General features: G+C 41.8%; 1 protein-coding gene across 4 annotated transcripts in view; it reads right to left on the reverse strand.

The window, feature by feature from the left end:
- The window catches only part of l1cama (L1 cell adhesion molecule, paralog a), a 42,103-nt gene extending 38,980 nt beyond the window's left edge, over positions 1 to 3,123 (reverse strand). For all 4 annotated transcript variants that reach the window (XM_086276759.1, XM_086276758.1, XM_086276757.1 and 1 more), the window contains exon 1: positions 2,979 to 3,123. The gene's annotated coding sequence lies outside the window, so the exon portion shown is untranslated. The remainder of the gene's footprint in view (positions 1 to 2,978) is intronic.
- Between the last annotated feature and the right edge of the window lie 12,445 nt (positions 3,124 to 15,568).

The raw sequence follows: 15,568 nt of genomic DNA on the forward strand, positions 1-15,568 counted from the left end.
AGAAGATAACTCAAGGGAGCCTTTCACCACAAGCCTTTGAATCTGCAGTTGTGAGTTTGTAACTTTACAACCGCTATTCTCAAAAGAGGATAAAAAGAAACTCAGACTTGAAAGTGTTATTGTTGACACTTCAGTCTAGGAGCGAGCGTTTCCTCATAACCCTTATTTTACCCCGTTGCTGCTTTAATGGCTGAATCCCCAGAAAGTGATGAGTGTGGTCTTTGATCAGTCGCAGACGCTTAAGTAATCAGACTGTGTAGGCAACATTAGAGAATCTTTAATTTGGCGCACTGCAACAGGACCTCTGCAGCGTGTATTTGCAGAGTGTTTGTTTGGGTTGCTGAGGATGTGCCTTACAGATGTGTTTCTGCTTGTGTGTGTTCGTATATCTGCGTTTGGTGAGCGGGATGACTGACAAATGTGCCCCAAGGCAATAACAGGTGGCTGAGGGGCTGAAGGGCCAGAGCTGTGCTGCTCTACTCTGGAGTTGCTCCTAGCTGGCATATTGAGAGCAAATCACTCCTCTCCTCCTACACAACACAGCTCCCGACTTCCACTGCTGGACTAAAGGCATTTGGAAATGGGCCAGTCCCTGACATTAAAAACCGTATACAGCAAAAGCATGAATATGTCACAAAGCACTGCAGGGCTCTACTTATAACCTTCTTCAATAATATTTAGAGCATTTATGTTTAAATAAACAAGTCTTCCTTTTGGTGTCTTCTCTTATGGCATTGCTTTTTTTGTTCGTCCTAGCTGGTGCTCTTCTCTCCGCTCCCTGAAAGGAGTGACCATGCTTTAAATGACGCAAAGTGATTTGCCTTTCAAAAGGACGTTCCTCTTCTTCCCCTTCAGCTTTTTTTTTTTTTTTAATGTTGCTTACACCATCCTACTTTGCTTATTTTTATTGCACATCCCCATTCGTCCGTCCTTCTCTCCGCACATAAATCCCTGTTTCCATCCATCTCTTTGATGAAACAGCTCAATTAACCAGCCAGCGTCAGAGGGGAGATTACATTCTGCACCATGCTGTAGCAAGGGTAATGACGGAGTCCAAGTCTGGCTACTCTGACAACAATATCACTGCTACACAAGCAGCTCCCAGCGCAGTCTAGAGATTCGCTGCCACACAAAATCCGCTGCATTTAATAGTATGATAATATGACCAGCAGTGGGTCTCTGGAGCATCGCTGCCACAGTGAGGATCCACACACACACACACACTCTCATTCACTCCAACGTGCCCCTTCAGCAGCAGCTGTATCGTGATCTATTGTGTGGATGTGTGCAGTGCAGTGCGTTTATGGATGTTGTACAGATGGTTACAGTCATTGTGAGACAGAGCGCCTTCCTTCCCCTCCAGTCCCTCGACTGGGTTCATCTGGGACAAGCTCCAGGCTACTGAGGCATCGAGGAAGGGGGAGCGTGTCGGTTCACGGCAGTACTAGCACACAAACACTTGTGATACCCGCAGATTTTTAATCACTGCTTTATTAAAAATCCAGTCACATCTCTGTGCATGATATGCATGCGTTACTTACAAAACATGAGACAGGCAGTGAAGAACCGTCAAGTGGGGAAAATCTCACGACCATCAGCAGCTGTCTCTGGCAAATCCATTTAATACATATTGATATACTGTATATGATCTGTAGCATTAACACAACTGGTGCAACCATCTGTTTTCATTGGGCTCAGAAACTATTGGTTCACAGGTCGCAGAGGCTGACAGCAGGCATCTGTATGGCATACAGCCAGGTGAGCGCCTCCATCCGTCGGCACACCTCCACTGTCTGCTGCGTGCGCTGCCCCACCCTTATTTTCACTCTGATGTCTCCTTCAGTCTAAATATCTCTCTCTCAGTCTGTCTCCTGTTGATTTCTGAATTTCTTTGCTTTTCTTTCACCACCCCACTTCCTTTTCCTTTTCTTCTCTTATTTCAGCAGGTTTAAATTACCCAGCCTGACACCAACCTGCCACAACACACTCACTGCAGGTGTGTAGGAAATAAGACTGGTGAACTAGAAAAACTGCTGGGGTCTGCTCCGCTTTGTCGTTTTCCATACACCCGAGTGAAAATCTGATGAGGACATGGCAATCATAGACTGTACTTAACATTAAGCCACCCAGATATCAGCTGGGGGAGGGGAATGCATGAAGGAGATGAATATTCATATTAAATTAAAAAGGCAGAAAGAGAAGCAAAGCGAAGAATTTTACAAATGTGATGCAGTAGACAGTTGCAGCAGAGGGCAGCTTTATTTTGCACTTGACAGAGTATTATAAATGTAAAACATGGTTCAGTGCACTTAAAAATATCCATTAATCAATATTTCATAGTTTTTATTTAAGACAAACACCAGCTTTAAGGAACATTAGCTAAAAAGGTAAAGGAAATGTAACGCCGACCAGTAAAGGTTCAATGGCAATCGGCACTGTTCTGTGTTCAATATAATGAGAGGAGAGCCTGTTGCATGCAGCGTTCTTGCTCTTCAGTCAGCAAGCGATAAATCCAGCCACAAAAGAGAAGAGATTTCCTCTAAAAGTATTCCACACCAACAGGTTACTCCTGGCACCTGACTTTCCTTTAACAATTAAAAGTGATTCAGTGTTACAGTATATTTCCCCCAAAACACTGCAATACACACGTCTGGTGAAATTTTTTACATTTGTCTAATTCTTTCAGTTAAATGTGTTTAAAAAATGTAATTTGATTTTTTCCCCCAAACATCAACAAGTCTGGTGGAAATACGATGTCCTCCCAATGTGAAGACATTTAAATAAGAAAGGTAAGAATAAAGTGATTTACACGAACCAGACGGTCGTCTTTTCACCGCCAGCATGAGACGAGCCAAAGGTGCGATTCTGAAACAAGCCACCTCCACCTAGCAGCCTAATTAATCCACTCACCAGCACACTCCTGCTCTCTCTCCATGTGATGACAAACTGCCCACCTCGTCACAAAAAGATGCTCTTACCTGCAGAGTGATGCTCCTTGGCTCTGTCGGCCCGTCCTTTTCGCCCTCTTTTCCTGATCTACTTGTGTCTTTTCTTTCTCTTCTCTATGAAAATGATCGTGCCCCTTTCCTCTGCTGATGCTGCAGTGATAGAAAAACACACCCTCCTTCGGCCTCTCTCTCTCTCACTCTCCCTCCCTGACTCTCATTGGCTGCCTGTTAGAGGTGACATCACCCTTCCTTTTCTGCCTGCCTCCCTCCCTCCTCCTCCTCTGTTCCCTCCCATCACTCTCCTCACCTCACTCCTTGTGGATTCAGGCCATTCCTTTATTGTACCCCTCTGTCCTCCCCTTTCTCCTTCCACACGGTCAGGATTAAAGGGTCCAGCAGCTCTTTTTACTGTTCTTGTATTCACCTGGGCAGTGCCAGGCATAATAATAATAGAGGAAATAGCCTATGGCTCTCCAGCACTTGTTCTCCCTGCACCGTTTCAGAGGCTAATAGACTACAGGGTGAAATAACGTCCATATGAGGTTTTGTGTTTGTAATCTCTACGCTCCACTGAGCTCAACTTTCATAAGCTCTTTTAATTCATTGCACTATTAAGAATTTCACTGGACTTCAGTTCATTATAGAGTAATCGCAGGCACAGCTGAGATGAATGTTACATAACGCTGGTGAATAAAAATGTGTCAGGAATATCTGCCATTTCTTATTTGAGTTTGGGGGAAGAGGTCCTGATTCGAGGCTTCATTGTTGGGTAATTCAGGGGCTGTGTGGATGTGCTTGTTGTCGGGGCCAAGATAACTTGGTGATGATAGTTGATGATCATCTGCCGCACGTGATAAAGCAGGTCTTTTATTTTACGTCCTTTTATCTGCTGCATCCTGCTAGCATGAATCTGTGTTTCAGTCTTCTCTGTTCCCCCTCCAGCTCATCCAAAAATCAAGGAATGTCGAACTGAATGTTCTTTTATTTGCTTTTAAAGCACTGAATAAAGTGGCACTATTTTAAAACCTCCTCCATCCCCATTCATTCTCTAAAACCCTTTAGGGCTGCAAGGCGTTCAAAAGGAGGATCCAAAATGCAAACACAGAGGAGTCAGGTTAAACAAACAAAAACGTGTATTAATCCTGCAAAAGAACACAGGATTATGGGACAAAGGGGTAGGCTGGGGTTGGCACTGAAAAAAGAAAGAATTATCTTTCCATGGAAAGATAATTCTTTCCCACCCAGCTCACATTTAAAAACTCACATTTATGCTATAATCCATATAAATGAAATTATTCTATAGAAGTGCCATGGTTGATCGTGCAGGACTCCTGCTTGACTCCGTGTAAAGCAGACAGAACATTACAACATTTCTAACATTTCTTTATCTCGAGGACCCTCTAATACAAAGTACAACCACAAGTCAACAAGCTCGTTATAAAAAGGTGACACCTAACGTTTCAATCCTTTAAGCAGCTGTCCCTCTTAATTTCACACAGTTTCACAACCCTAGCTGAACTCAAACATGTGTTGCCTTCAGGCTGCCTAAATGTTTTCCCTCATGCTGTTTTAAGATTATCATTACTACTTCTACTACTACATACTTATTTTGTAATTCTCTTACATGTGTTTTTGAAGTAGCAGTCCCAGAGAAACTAATGCTGCAGTGCATCTCGCCCTTTGTGAATCAAAGAGAGAGACAGAGAGATGGGCAAAGTGGGATATGTGAGGTTGACGCTAGACAAAGAGAGAAGGCTGGAAAGGATGTGCAACAGGTGAGAGTGATTAAAGGCAGAGACCGAAATGTTCTAAAGAGTGAAGAGAGTGTGTATAGAAGATAGAAGGAGTACTCTGACAAGCTGATGAATAAAGAAAATGAGGATGAGAGGACGAGGAGGAGGGATGGAGGACAGTGAGTGAGTCAAGAAGCACAGAGGATTAGTAAGGAGGAAGTGAGGGCAGCTATATAGAAGATGAAGACTGGAAAATGGTCGGTCCAGATGACATACCCAGTTTTGTTTGATGTTCACATTTTCCAATCAAAATGCTAAAATTCATTGGTAATGACCTGGATGGACGGGATTAGAAATGAGAAGGGACAGCTCAGGCTGAGTGTTTTTTGAGACAACGTCACAGAGGCTGAGATGGTTTGGACATGTGCAGAGGAGGGATACTGGATATACTGGACAAAGTATGGTGAATATGGAGCTGCCAGGCAGTGGGAAAAGAGGAAGACCTAAGGTACACTAATGACACAAGACCTGGACTGAAAATCAGCAGGAACACATATTATGGAGTTGTTAATCCAAAATATGAGAGTTTTGGTTCAATTTGTTATAAAAAGCTATAACAGTGAGTGTCTAGCGCCAACTGTAAAACATGGTGGAAGCTCTGTCTTGGTTTGGAGCTGCATGTCTCATGTTTGTGCACCAGTGTCATCAGCAAGAGTTCTCACTGGCAACAGCTTCATTTTTCAGCTGATCCCAAACACACTGCCAGTGCAGATACATGCACAGTAAAGCACACAATGGATCACTGTCAGTCATGGATTGATCTCCCCAGGGCCCAGACCTCAACGTCATCGAAGCTGTTTGGGATCGTCCTGACAGACAACGGAACAAAGAAGAGCTTTGAATGTCCTTCAAGAAGCCCGGAGAACTGAAATCCCTTTAAATAATTATGAGAAAGTTTTGCTAACAGAATTCACGCTGTGTTGGAGGATCAAGTGGTCACACCAAGTATTAATTTTCAAGCTCATTAGAATTGTACAAATTCTGTTTTTGCCTCATATACTGTATTTACATGTACATTTGCATGTTTCAATAAAATTGCTGCACGTATTTCCCATTTTCCTCGCAAAATTTAAAGAAATGAGGGGCAGCTCAAGACTTTTTCACAGTACTCTACATTTGGCAGAATCACTGACCCTTCCAGAAACATTGATGTAGCCAGTGTTGGTCAAGTTACTTGAAAAAAGTAATCAGTAACTAATTACTGATTACTTCCCCCAAAAAGTAATCCTGTTACTTTACTGATTACTTATTTTCAAAAGTAATTAATTACTTAGTTACTTAGTTACTTTTTAAAAACCCGATTTACAACCTGAAGAGGTGATAAAGCGATAGATCTTTCAGCCCAATTCTACTTTTTCTGCATAATCCATCATACAAAATGTAATCAAATGAAAAAGTGTCTTTTTTTAACTTGTTTTATTAGTTTTAATCTTTTAACTTTATGCATCAAGCAAAAATTTAATTATATGCAACATTCTCTGACTGGAAGAAATTAGTTTAACATTTAAACCTATTTTCTGCACATTCCAGCACATGAAATAAAATATTTTTGTGTGTTTACACTCACTCTTTCAAATAGATGCAAGTAAAACACAGCAGAAAATAAATAAAGTCAAAGACTCAGCGGCCCTGTTGCTCTATTTTCACCTGTAAAGCAGGAGTGGGGGTAGGCGGAGGTTTACCCTGGTGCAGGTGTGCCGCGGTCAGTTGAAGAATCCGCGACTTCCACGCTTTAAACGCTGCACGCTCATACTCTCTCCCACAATCGATATAGGATCCATTGTTGATCTGCACACAGCTGTTGTCACGAACCTCGCACTCGCTTACGTCACTGTCATGAGACATTCTCGCAAAAAATCACGGTTTTAGTAATGCAGTAACGCAGCGTTCCTACGGGAAAGTAACGTAATCTAATTACCGTTTTTGCAATAGTAATCCCTTACTTTACTCGTTACTTGAAAAAAGTAATCAGATTACAGTAACGCGTTACTTGTAACTCGTTACTGCCCATCTCTGGATGTAGCTGAGTAGCTTCTGAGCTGCTGTAGTTTCTCTTTGTGCTCCTCATCAACATGAGGGTGCCAGCGTGCCCATCTGCCGCTGGTGTCCGAGGATCTGCCAAGCATTCAGACAAAAGCCGCTACAGCAGCAGACAGGATGGGAATAATGATTGATGATGCTAGTTAGGTGAAAACCCCAGCCATTATTCCCAGGAGAGGCTGGATGGCTGAAGAAAGGCTGCAAGGTCAAAGTGAAATCTGGGCTTGGTTGGATGCCAGGAGTGGAGACTAAAACTGGGTTACAGGCTGAACAAGAACATGGAGCAGAGATGACGGTGCTACCTTAGAAAATCTGGGTTTGGTAACATTTTTTTAAACAGATGTTGAAAAGCGGTGAATAAAACTCTTAGGCCAATAAGCCAAAATGCAACAACTTTACAAGAAGCCCAAAAGCTGGATCATAATTATTCTTCTCTTTATAGTTCATTAGTGATTTTTAGTCCACAGCTAAATTCCAGTGCAGTAATATTCCAGAGGCAGTTGCAAGTGGAGGATGTTGGAAAATTTGCAGCTTGTATGAAGTTGCACTCAAGTAAATCAATAGGGATGATGTCTCTGCTCCCTCTTTCTGATCGTTTCACTTCCCTAAAAGCAGTTTCATGTTAAAGAGACTCGAGCAAACGGAAGAAATAAAATAAAAATCACCTCCACGACCTTTGCAGTATAAACATATCTGTGAGGAGACTTTTATTCTCAGCTGTCACTTCTTCATACCCGCTGGCTGGGCCTTCACTCAAACCCATTCATCTGTGAGAGACTTCCCACTTGCCCTTGCAAAAGCTCTCTGCTCATTTTCCTTCCTCCCGACTTGACTGTAAGTGAGTCAGCTAGCAGACTGGCGGGAGAGATGGAATGATATATGAGGAGGAGGATGGGAGAGAGAGGGAGAAGGAAAGGTTATGAATGAACAAGTTAAATCCTGGAGTTGCAGGAAAAACAGACGCAGTCAGCAAAAGACAGAGAAGGGTGAGGGAGCGGGGAAGGTGGGGCAATTTCATCAGCTTAAAAAGAAGCGAGCAGACAGGGGCAGTACAGCAAAGGGCTGCAATGTGGGTGTGGAGTTTCAGCAAGGGAGAGAGAGAAAAGAGGTACTGAGATGGAGGAGGGAACAAGAGATTAAGGGAGGAAAAGGAGAATAGTGTGTCACCAAGGATGGCGTGGTGGAAAAATAAATACAGATAGTCCTCAAAAAAGCTACAAACACTGTAAAGTGTTTCCTGGTTGGCTCGAAAAGCAAAAAAAGCTTTAAAAAAAACATTTTTCTTCATGGTTAAATTAGGATAGAGTTAAAAAGAGTGAGACACATATCAATTATACGAGAAACAGATGGTTCTATATATAATAATAACTATATAAGATAATAATTAAAGGTTTAATCCTAAATGTGCCCTGACAAAAGCATCTTTCCTTTTCCTACAGGAAAAAACTTTATTATTTGCACGTGTTTAATTGATCTTCCCACTGTGTCATGTTAAAACATCTTCTGTAAAATGAGCCCAAATGTCATGCGAAAAGCATTGAATCCCTCGTCTATCACAGCAAGCTGCCTGAAGACAGTTTGACACATCAGCAGCCAATTAGTTGCACAATGCTCCTCCGGCTGTAACTTTTTAGTGCCTCTTACTTTTCCAGCCTTTTGTTGCTCCTGTCCCAACTTTTGTGGGATGTGTCGCTGCCGTCCCATTCAGATACGAGCTGGTGTTTCTCTTAAAATCGCAGGATGTGTGTTTAACCATTTGATATTTTTTTGTGTTCTACTGTCAATACAAAATCTGGTTTTATGAGATGTGCAAAAAAAAAAAGTCCACAGTTTTCCCGTTTTACCTGAGTCTGTGTGAAAGGATGCATTGAAGGCAGTCTTGTTGTTTCTAGATCTTGTGTCTTTCTTTGCGTTGTAGTTTTAGCTTTCATACAGTTGTGCTCAGAACTTTCCAGTCATCGTGGGTATGAACGTCATGGTAATTTTCTTTGAACCTTTTTTTTCAGCGTGTAATGATTGTACAGCAAACATCTTTAAGGACTTTAAAACACAAGAATTGGAAATTTTGGGGGGATTTTCTGAACTACACAAAACTTTATGTATACACATCAAATCTTTTAAAAAGTGGTGCTGATGGTTCTTCAAACTCAGTGAAGATCTAAGAAGAACTTCTTTAGATTTACAAAAGTTGGGAAGGCCTGTGTGGAGTCATTTCCAAAGAAGCAGATTCCAAGATCATCGGTTCAAACAATTGTACCTACATACGAGTTATTCTGATGTGTCAGCCCTTTGCCGAGGCCTAGAAGAAAACCCAAACTGTTAGCTTGAGACTGAAGGAGATGGGTTAAGATTTTTAAGACAACCCTGCAACCAACCAAAGCTCAGGTTCACCGTGAAGTGAAAACTGGAGCACCAGTGTCACTGTCCTCAGAGAATAGAAGAAGCTCCTTCTCCACAGTCGACACCTTTAAACTCGACTGAAGTTTGTAGCTGCCCAAGTGAACAGAAGCATTTCACCTTCTTTATCAGAAGACAAAAAAAGCCAGGAAATTGAAATAAACTCTACCTAGAAGAGTGTTCAAATATCCAGTGAGAATTATGCCAGAAGCTTGTCGATGGGGATCAAAAGCATCTGATCGAGGTGCTAAAGCATGTTTAAACAAACATTACCATGACATTCACACCCATGATGAGTGGATACATACTTCTGACTACAACTGTATGTGTATGCAGCGATTAGTTATCACTGTCAGTGGGTTTTAGAGGTGTTTCTGAGCCCAGGCACTAATCTTTACACTGCAACTCTATTTTCTAGTTAAATATGGTGAGATTTGAAGGTCTAAAGATCACAGCCATTGAAAATTGGGGTTTCAGCCTTGTCCCTCGCGCACAGAGATATTTCTGTATCCTCTGAACATTTTAATTGTAATCTGTATGTAAGATGATGAAATAAGTTTATTTTATGTTGAAAAAGGTTTTTAAATTCTTGAACTATTGCCCCTAGTTCTTCACTGACTGATGAACCCTTCACTATCTTTAGCTCTGACAGACTCCTAAAAACTTATTTTGTTCGTTAACGTCTTTCCAGACCTTTATTAACCTTCCCCCAGCTTTTTCAACTAATGTTGCTACTGTTAAATCCAACATATTTAAATATATATGTAAATATATATACAGTCACATGAAAAATCTTTTGGGTATAATTAAAAATCATCTTGCTCTCACCAGGTTCTACACGAACAACACGTGACATATTGCATTTTGTTAGTACGGTAGCAGTGCAGCCCATGAGTCAATGCCTCTCGGAACAATGCAGTTTCTTTGTAAGTTTATTAGTTTCTTCAATTTTATTTATATAGCGCCAAATCACAACAAAAGTCGCCTCAAGGCGCTTCTACGGCTCTCTTAAGGATTTACAAGGTTGAGGTCTGAACTATGACTGGGCCATTGCAACACTTGTTTTCTTGCTGTTTTGCTGGGATCATTGTCCAGTGGCATGACCCAGTTAGGGCCAGGATGTAGCTGTCAGACAGATGGCTTCAAATCTGACTCTAGAGTACAGAGGAGTTCATGGTTGACAGGAAGTTAAATCAAGTAGAAAATATTGAGGAAATTCATGGAAAAGCCGCAGAGAGTGACAGAAAAATGTTTTAAACACATTGACACGCAAAGGAAAATAGCAGTGAGTCAACAGTACTGCCAGCGCTGGGAAAAAGAAAGAGACGGGGGGGGGGGGGCAATGTGACAATTTTATAAAGGAGGAAAAAATGGAGAAAGGTGACAGGTAACAAAAGTTATAAAAAAAAAAGACAAACCAAGAGTGAGAAGTGAGCAGTCAGAGCAGGTTTCACCAACTCTCATTCCCTGAGATTTTGACTACACAGTTCTTGGGTTGCTGGTGTGTCTGGTTTTTGGAGATCCATTGATCCATGTAAAGTCATTATGTGGCCAGAAGGTCAGCTGGTCGTCTCTGACCTGGCGTTAATCATTCAGTAATTGAGGGGAAATGACTCTGATTTAGTTTCCGCCCATGCTTGCAGTGGTATGGCTGCTAGATATGACCGGTGCTCCACTCATCAGAATCCATCTCATTATGCATGTTAACTAAATGTAAATAGCTTCAGACAAACCAGATGTGGTACACCAAAGGTTAGACCACCACTACAGATACAGATAAGACATTGGTACCAGAAATCGAGGCCAGGCAGTCAGATCAGAAATGGTCAATTGCAGCTTATGTATACTCAAATTCATGTCATTGATATTCAAATTGAGGCGTTTGCATAGAACTTGTTGCTGCGTGCTGTGTTGTTAAAGCAAAGGAATCACTGTGATGTTTGTTTACAGTCATTCACTTCAAAGGCTTCCCTCCCAAACCTCAAAAATAGAAACGACCCTTTACCATCTTGATCTTGTATTACTACTGACCATGTGGGAGTTGCATCATCTAATCATTTGCATTTTTAAGTCTAATGTAATATAGTAGAGATGGAAAAAAGTCCCACAAAGACATGGAGCTTATTCACTGATAAGGTTTCTGTGCCTTATTTGAAGATAAATACGCAGGTTTTATGTGGTGCCGTTAAATCGTCCCGCAGTCTTTGCCTTCTGCGTGGCACATGTCTCTCTGTGGCTCAGTAAAATTACTTCACTACGTGATCAGTAATGTAGCAGGGCTGAATTTCACACGGTGGCTTGGCTTCTCTAAAATGCCACAAGGTGCCTACTGCTGTGCCCCTGAGGGGAGGTGAGGGAGAAGCTTGAAGGGGAGGTGGTCGCAGATGTGCGTAGAGCGATAGCGACCACAGAGGTAATAAAGACTATGACCTTTACAGTAGACAGACTGTCACTTCTGGTTTGGGTCTGGACTGTGCAGTCACTGCGCTGTGCTCATTTCTGTGACCCAAAGCCAGCCTATGTACGCCCACCTGAGCCCAACGTTTTTGTTTTTTTAATTCCTCCTCTTCCTCGTCTCCAGTCTCCCTCTGCTTCACAAACAGAAGCACAAAGATTTGTCACTACATGGAGTTCAGCTCATCTGCCTGAAATACACACTCACTTTTTGCAGCTCTCTGCAGACGTTGTCCTCAGAGGCAGAGCAGAGATAGCAGCCTAATCAGGAGGTGATGACAATGCCGACACATTCAACAACAGCACACAACAGCCTCCCCAACCCGCTGCACTGCTGTCAAAACTGAGGACTGCTCCTGTCCTCCTTGATATGTCAAGCTTCTCCTTCATCCGCACATTTGGTACACAGTGTTCCCATCACCAGCTGGAAGAAGTTCAGAACGTAGAGATAAACATGACAAAAAAGAAAGTAATTTTTCTCAATTTAAAACTTTCTATTGGAATACTTTGCAATTGGAACACCTACCCAGTGATTAATGCACAACTTAATGGTGAGCTGTTAGCACAGTGTTCACACTGCAAACAAAGCCAGAGTTTATTGATTATGAATATTCAAGCCTCGCTTTTCCTTGTGGCACCTCAGAGTATCATCAAACCCTTGATTTGGAAATAAATGGCTGATTAATTCTGCAAAGAAAGGGTTATGCACCGTCTTGAGTTTTCTTTAGTATAAATATCTCTAGGTAATTAGAAACGTTAAACCAATTACTCTAATGAACTGATTTTGTCCCGCTGCCCGTTTGGGCTCAGTACTGAAAGAAAACCTTTTATCTGTGAGAGCAGAAATATTGTGATTTATTCCACAGAAGTAAAATGAATTAGGCTGAGAGCTTTCTGGCTCATACACAGACATCGTTAATGAACTCCATTGGCATTCATTTCCTCCTCAGCTCCACTATCACTGATGAGGAGGGAGCACTTTTTCTTTTGACGTGCTTTAACTTAAAGTTTCTTTTCTTAAAACAGTCGACACATGATGTAGTTTGTTGGGGTCTTTTGCTGTCTTTTTAAACAATCACAGGGTATTTTGTTTCTCAAAGTGCAACATAGAACTGTGAAATTTGAATTTGCCATACTGCAGACTGGCAGCACCAGATGCTCCCCCCCACACACACACCACACACACACACACACTTTAAACTCTCACAACAGTCACCCCTAAATCACTTCCAGAGCATGAAATGGAAATAAAACAAAATGCACCGACATGGAGAACAGGCAACGCCTTGTTCAGTCTTGCACAGTCTAATCATCCCCACCCAGTGGAGGTGCCGGCGCAATGCATTGCAACAGCTCATTTGGCAGCACTGCTGACATCTTCATCCCTAATATACGCTTACGGGAAACATATTGAGCCAGAGGTGCAACATCTTTTCTTCAAGAAAAATCAAATATCCCCCCGGTTAGCAGAGAAGTTAGCCCACTGAAATCTTCTGCCAGGCAAATTCCCTGAAAGCATTAATTAGTTTCCCACCATTTAATTGGAAACCAAAGCCTTAACAAAGCAACAGATGCTTACAGAATGTGAATCAAGTGTGGCAAATGGAAAATGGCATCTGTGTTTCATACATGCAGGAGATGTGGCCGGCCATTGTACTGTAAAACCAGGTCTTACTGCGGGGCTCTGAAATCCCTGCATGACAGCACTGTAATTTCATTTATCACGCCTCAGCACGCACCAAATCAGACATGGACGCTTACGATTCTACCACTCGTGTGCAGGTTTGTGGCGGGAGCTGAGGTGGGGGGAGGGTCAAAGAAACATTGGTGGGTGGGTTCAATTCGATTTCTGGTGTTGTAGGAGTCCTGAAGTGGAACAAATTTGGCGTGTGAGAGCAGTGAAAAGAAGGTGGATACACAGGGGATTACTGAGAGAAATGGAGGGAATGACAGGTGCAGACATGCGAGGGGTTTAGAGGAGCAGCAGGGAACCCCAAGGAAGCAGAACAAGATACTGTGGTGTGAAAAAGTGTTGCCCCCTTCCTGATTTCCTATTTTTGGTATGTTTGTGTTAAGCTGGTAAATGTTTCAGATCAAAGAAATTTAAATATTAGACAAAAATGACACAATTAAACACAAAATGCAGTTTCTGAATTAAGGTTTTTATTATTAAGGGGGAAAAACTGGCTGGGCCATGCTTAGCAGCAACAACTGTAATCAAGTGTTTGGGACATCTGGCAATGAGTCTTTTGCTTTGCTGTGGATGAATTTTGGCTCATCTCTGCAGAATTGTTGAAATTCAGCCACATTGGGGGGGGAACACTTTTATAATATTCTTAAACACGCTGGTACTGTGACTAAAAAGTTTTCTGAAAGTAAATGGTGATATTAGATTATTTCTCTTTTGAATTAATAACAGGGTGTTACAAGGAATATTTAACCACATATTTTTAAGCCTAAAATGTGGATGTGACAAAAACTGTGGAGAAGAAGGGAACTTGGGGATGTTAAGATGTTATTCTTAAGAGTTAAGAATGAAAAGTCCATGAGTTCAAAGGTCTTGAATAAGTGTGTGGTTCAAGGCATGAATTATCCTAGAAAAGCAGAAGATAATGGGAATGACAGGAAATTACAAGCACTAGAACATATTTAGAAAAAACAGACTGACCAGATGCTGCTCTGTTCCAGCGACTGAGTATTTGGCACGATGTCCTCGTAAACACGAAATGAGACATCCGATTTTGTTCTTCTTGTTCAGCATTGTGAAAAAAATTGACTTTAAGAAAAACCCAAACAAAAGTAAAAAAACAAAACAAAAAAAAATAGCACAAAGCACCAGAGCAAATATCACAAGTTTAAACTTTGGTAATTCAGAGTGATGTGCGGCTGTTAAAACAAAAAGGGACAGTCAAGTGAAAAGAAAAGTATTCACAGGACTCTGTGCATCCTTACTGCTGCCATAGGATTTAAGAGGCTAAACAGTAGCCAGATGTTGCACTAGAATAAGAGATCGTGAGCATCTCTAAAAGACATGTTTGCAGTTTGCTATTCGTGAGCTTTCAGTTGGGTGTTGAAACAACGCCCCAATCTTTTTATCTCCCAGCCCAAGAGCTTCACCTCAGATTCCACAGGCCTCAGTGAGTGTGTTAAATATTAAAAGCTTATGACAGTACAATTACGAAAAGACTGAAGGGCTGCTAAGAGAAAGTTGTCACCGGACGGTTTAGGTTTGCAAAGTTGCATCTAAAGAAACCCCAAAACCTCTGAAATGCACAGAGCCAAACCCAGCATATCAGCACATCATACCTGGTGTCAGCACCGTGGTAGAGGGGTGATGGCACACAGGACCTGGAGAGCCTTATAGTCACCAAGTTATCAATGAACTCTGATGAATATTAAAGTGTTCCAGAGTCAAACGTGAGGCCACCTATCTGACAGCTAAAGCGTGGCCCATAATGGTTCAGAACATGAGAGTGATCCGAAGCACTGTAGCATACCTACAACGTAATGACTGTGAGGGAGAGGAAATGAAATAAAAAACAGACTCAAGGTGTTGCAGTGGTTCAGTGAATCCAGACTGAAATGCTGTGAAAGTACCTCAAGAGAGCTGTACATGAATGAATGGCTGTACATGAAGCGAAGCAATTTTTCAAAGAAAAGTGGGCCAAAATCCCTCCACAATAATCAGAGACTGACAAGTCAAATTAATCCAAGCTAAACAGTTATTCAAGCTACTGAATCATTTTTAAGTTTTCTCACTAAATCATCAACAGTATCGTTTACCATAACTTTTACTTCAGTGTAATATCAGTTTTTGGGAGGGTTTTTTGGAGGGGGGGGGGGTTCTGAGGTAAGACAATAAGAAAACAAATGAAAACATGTGAGTAGCACACAGAGAGCAGAAAGGCTCGAGATTAAGTGTTGGTGTACAGTTCT

Source organism: Aulonocara sp. 'chitande type north' Nkhata Bay, linkage group LG20 (genome assembly GCF_057382095.1).
Source record: "Aulonocara sp. 'chitande type north' Nkhata Bay isolate Kocher_YH1m ecotype deep benthic linkage group LG20, A_spYH_male_GT1.1, whole genome shotgun sequence".
Classification (NCBI taxonomy): domain Eukaryota; kingdom Metazoa; phylum Chordata; class Actinopteri; order Cichliformes; family Cichlidae; genus Aulonocara; species Aulonocara sp. 'chitande type north' Nkhata Bay.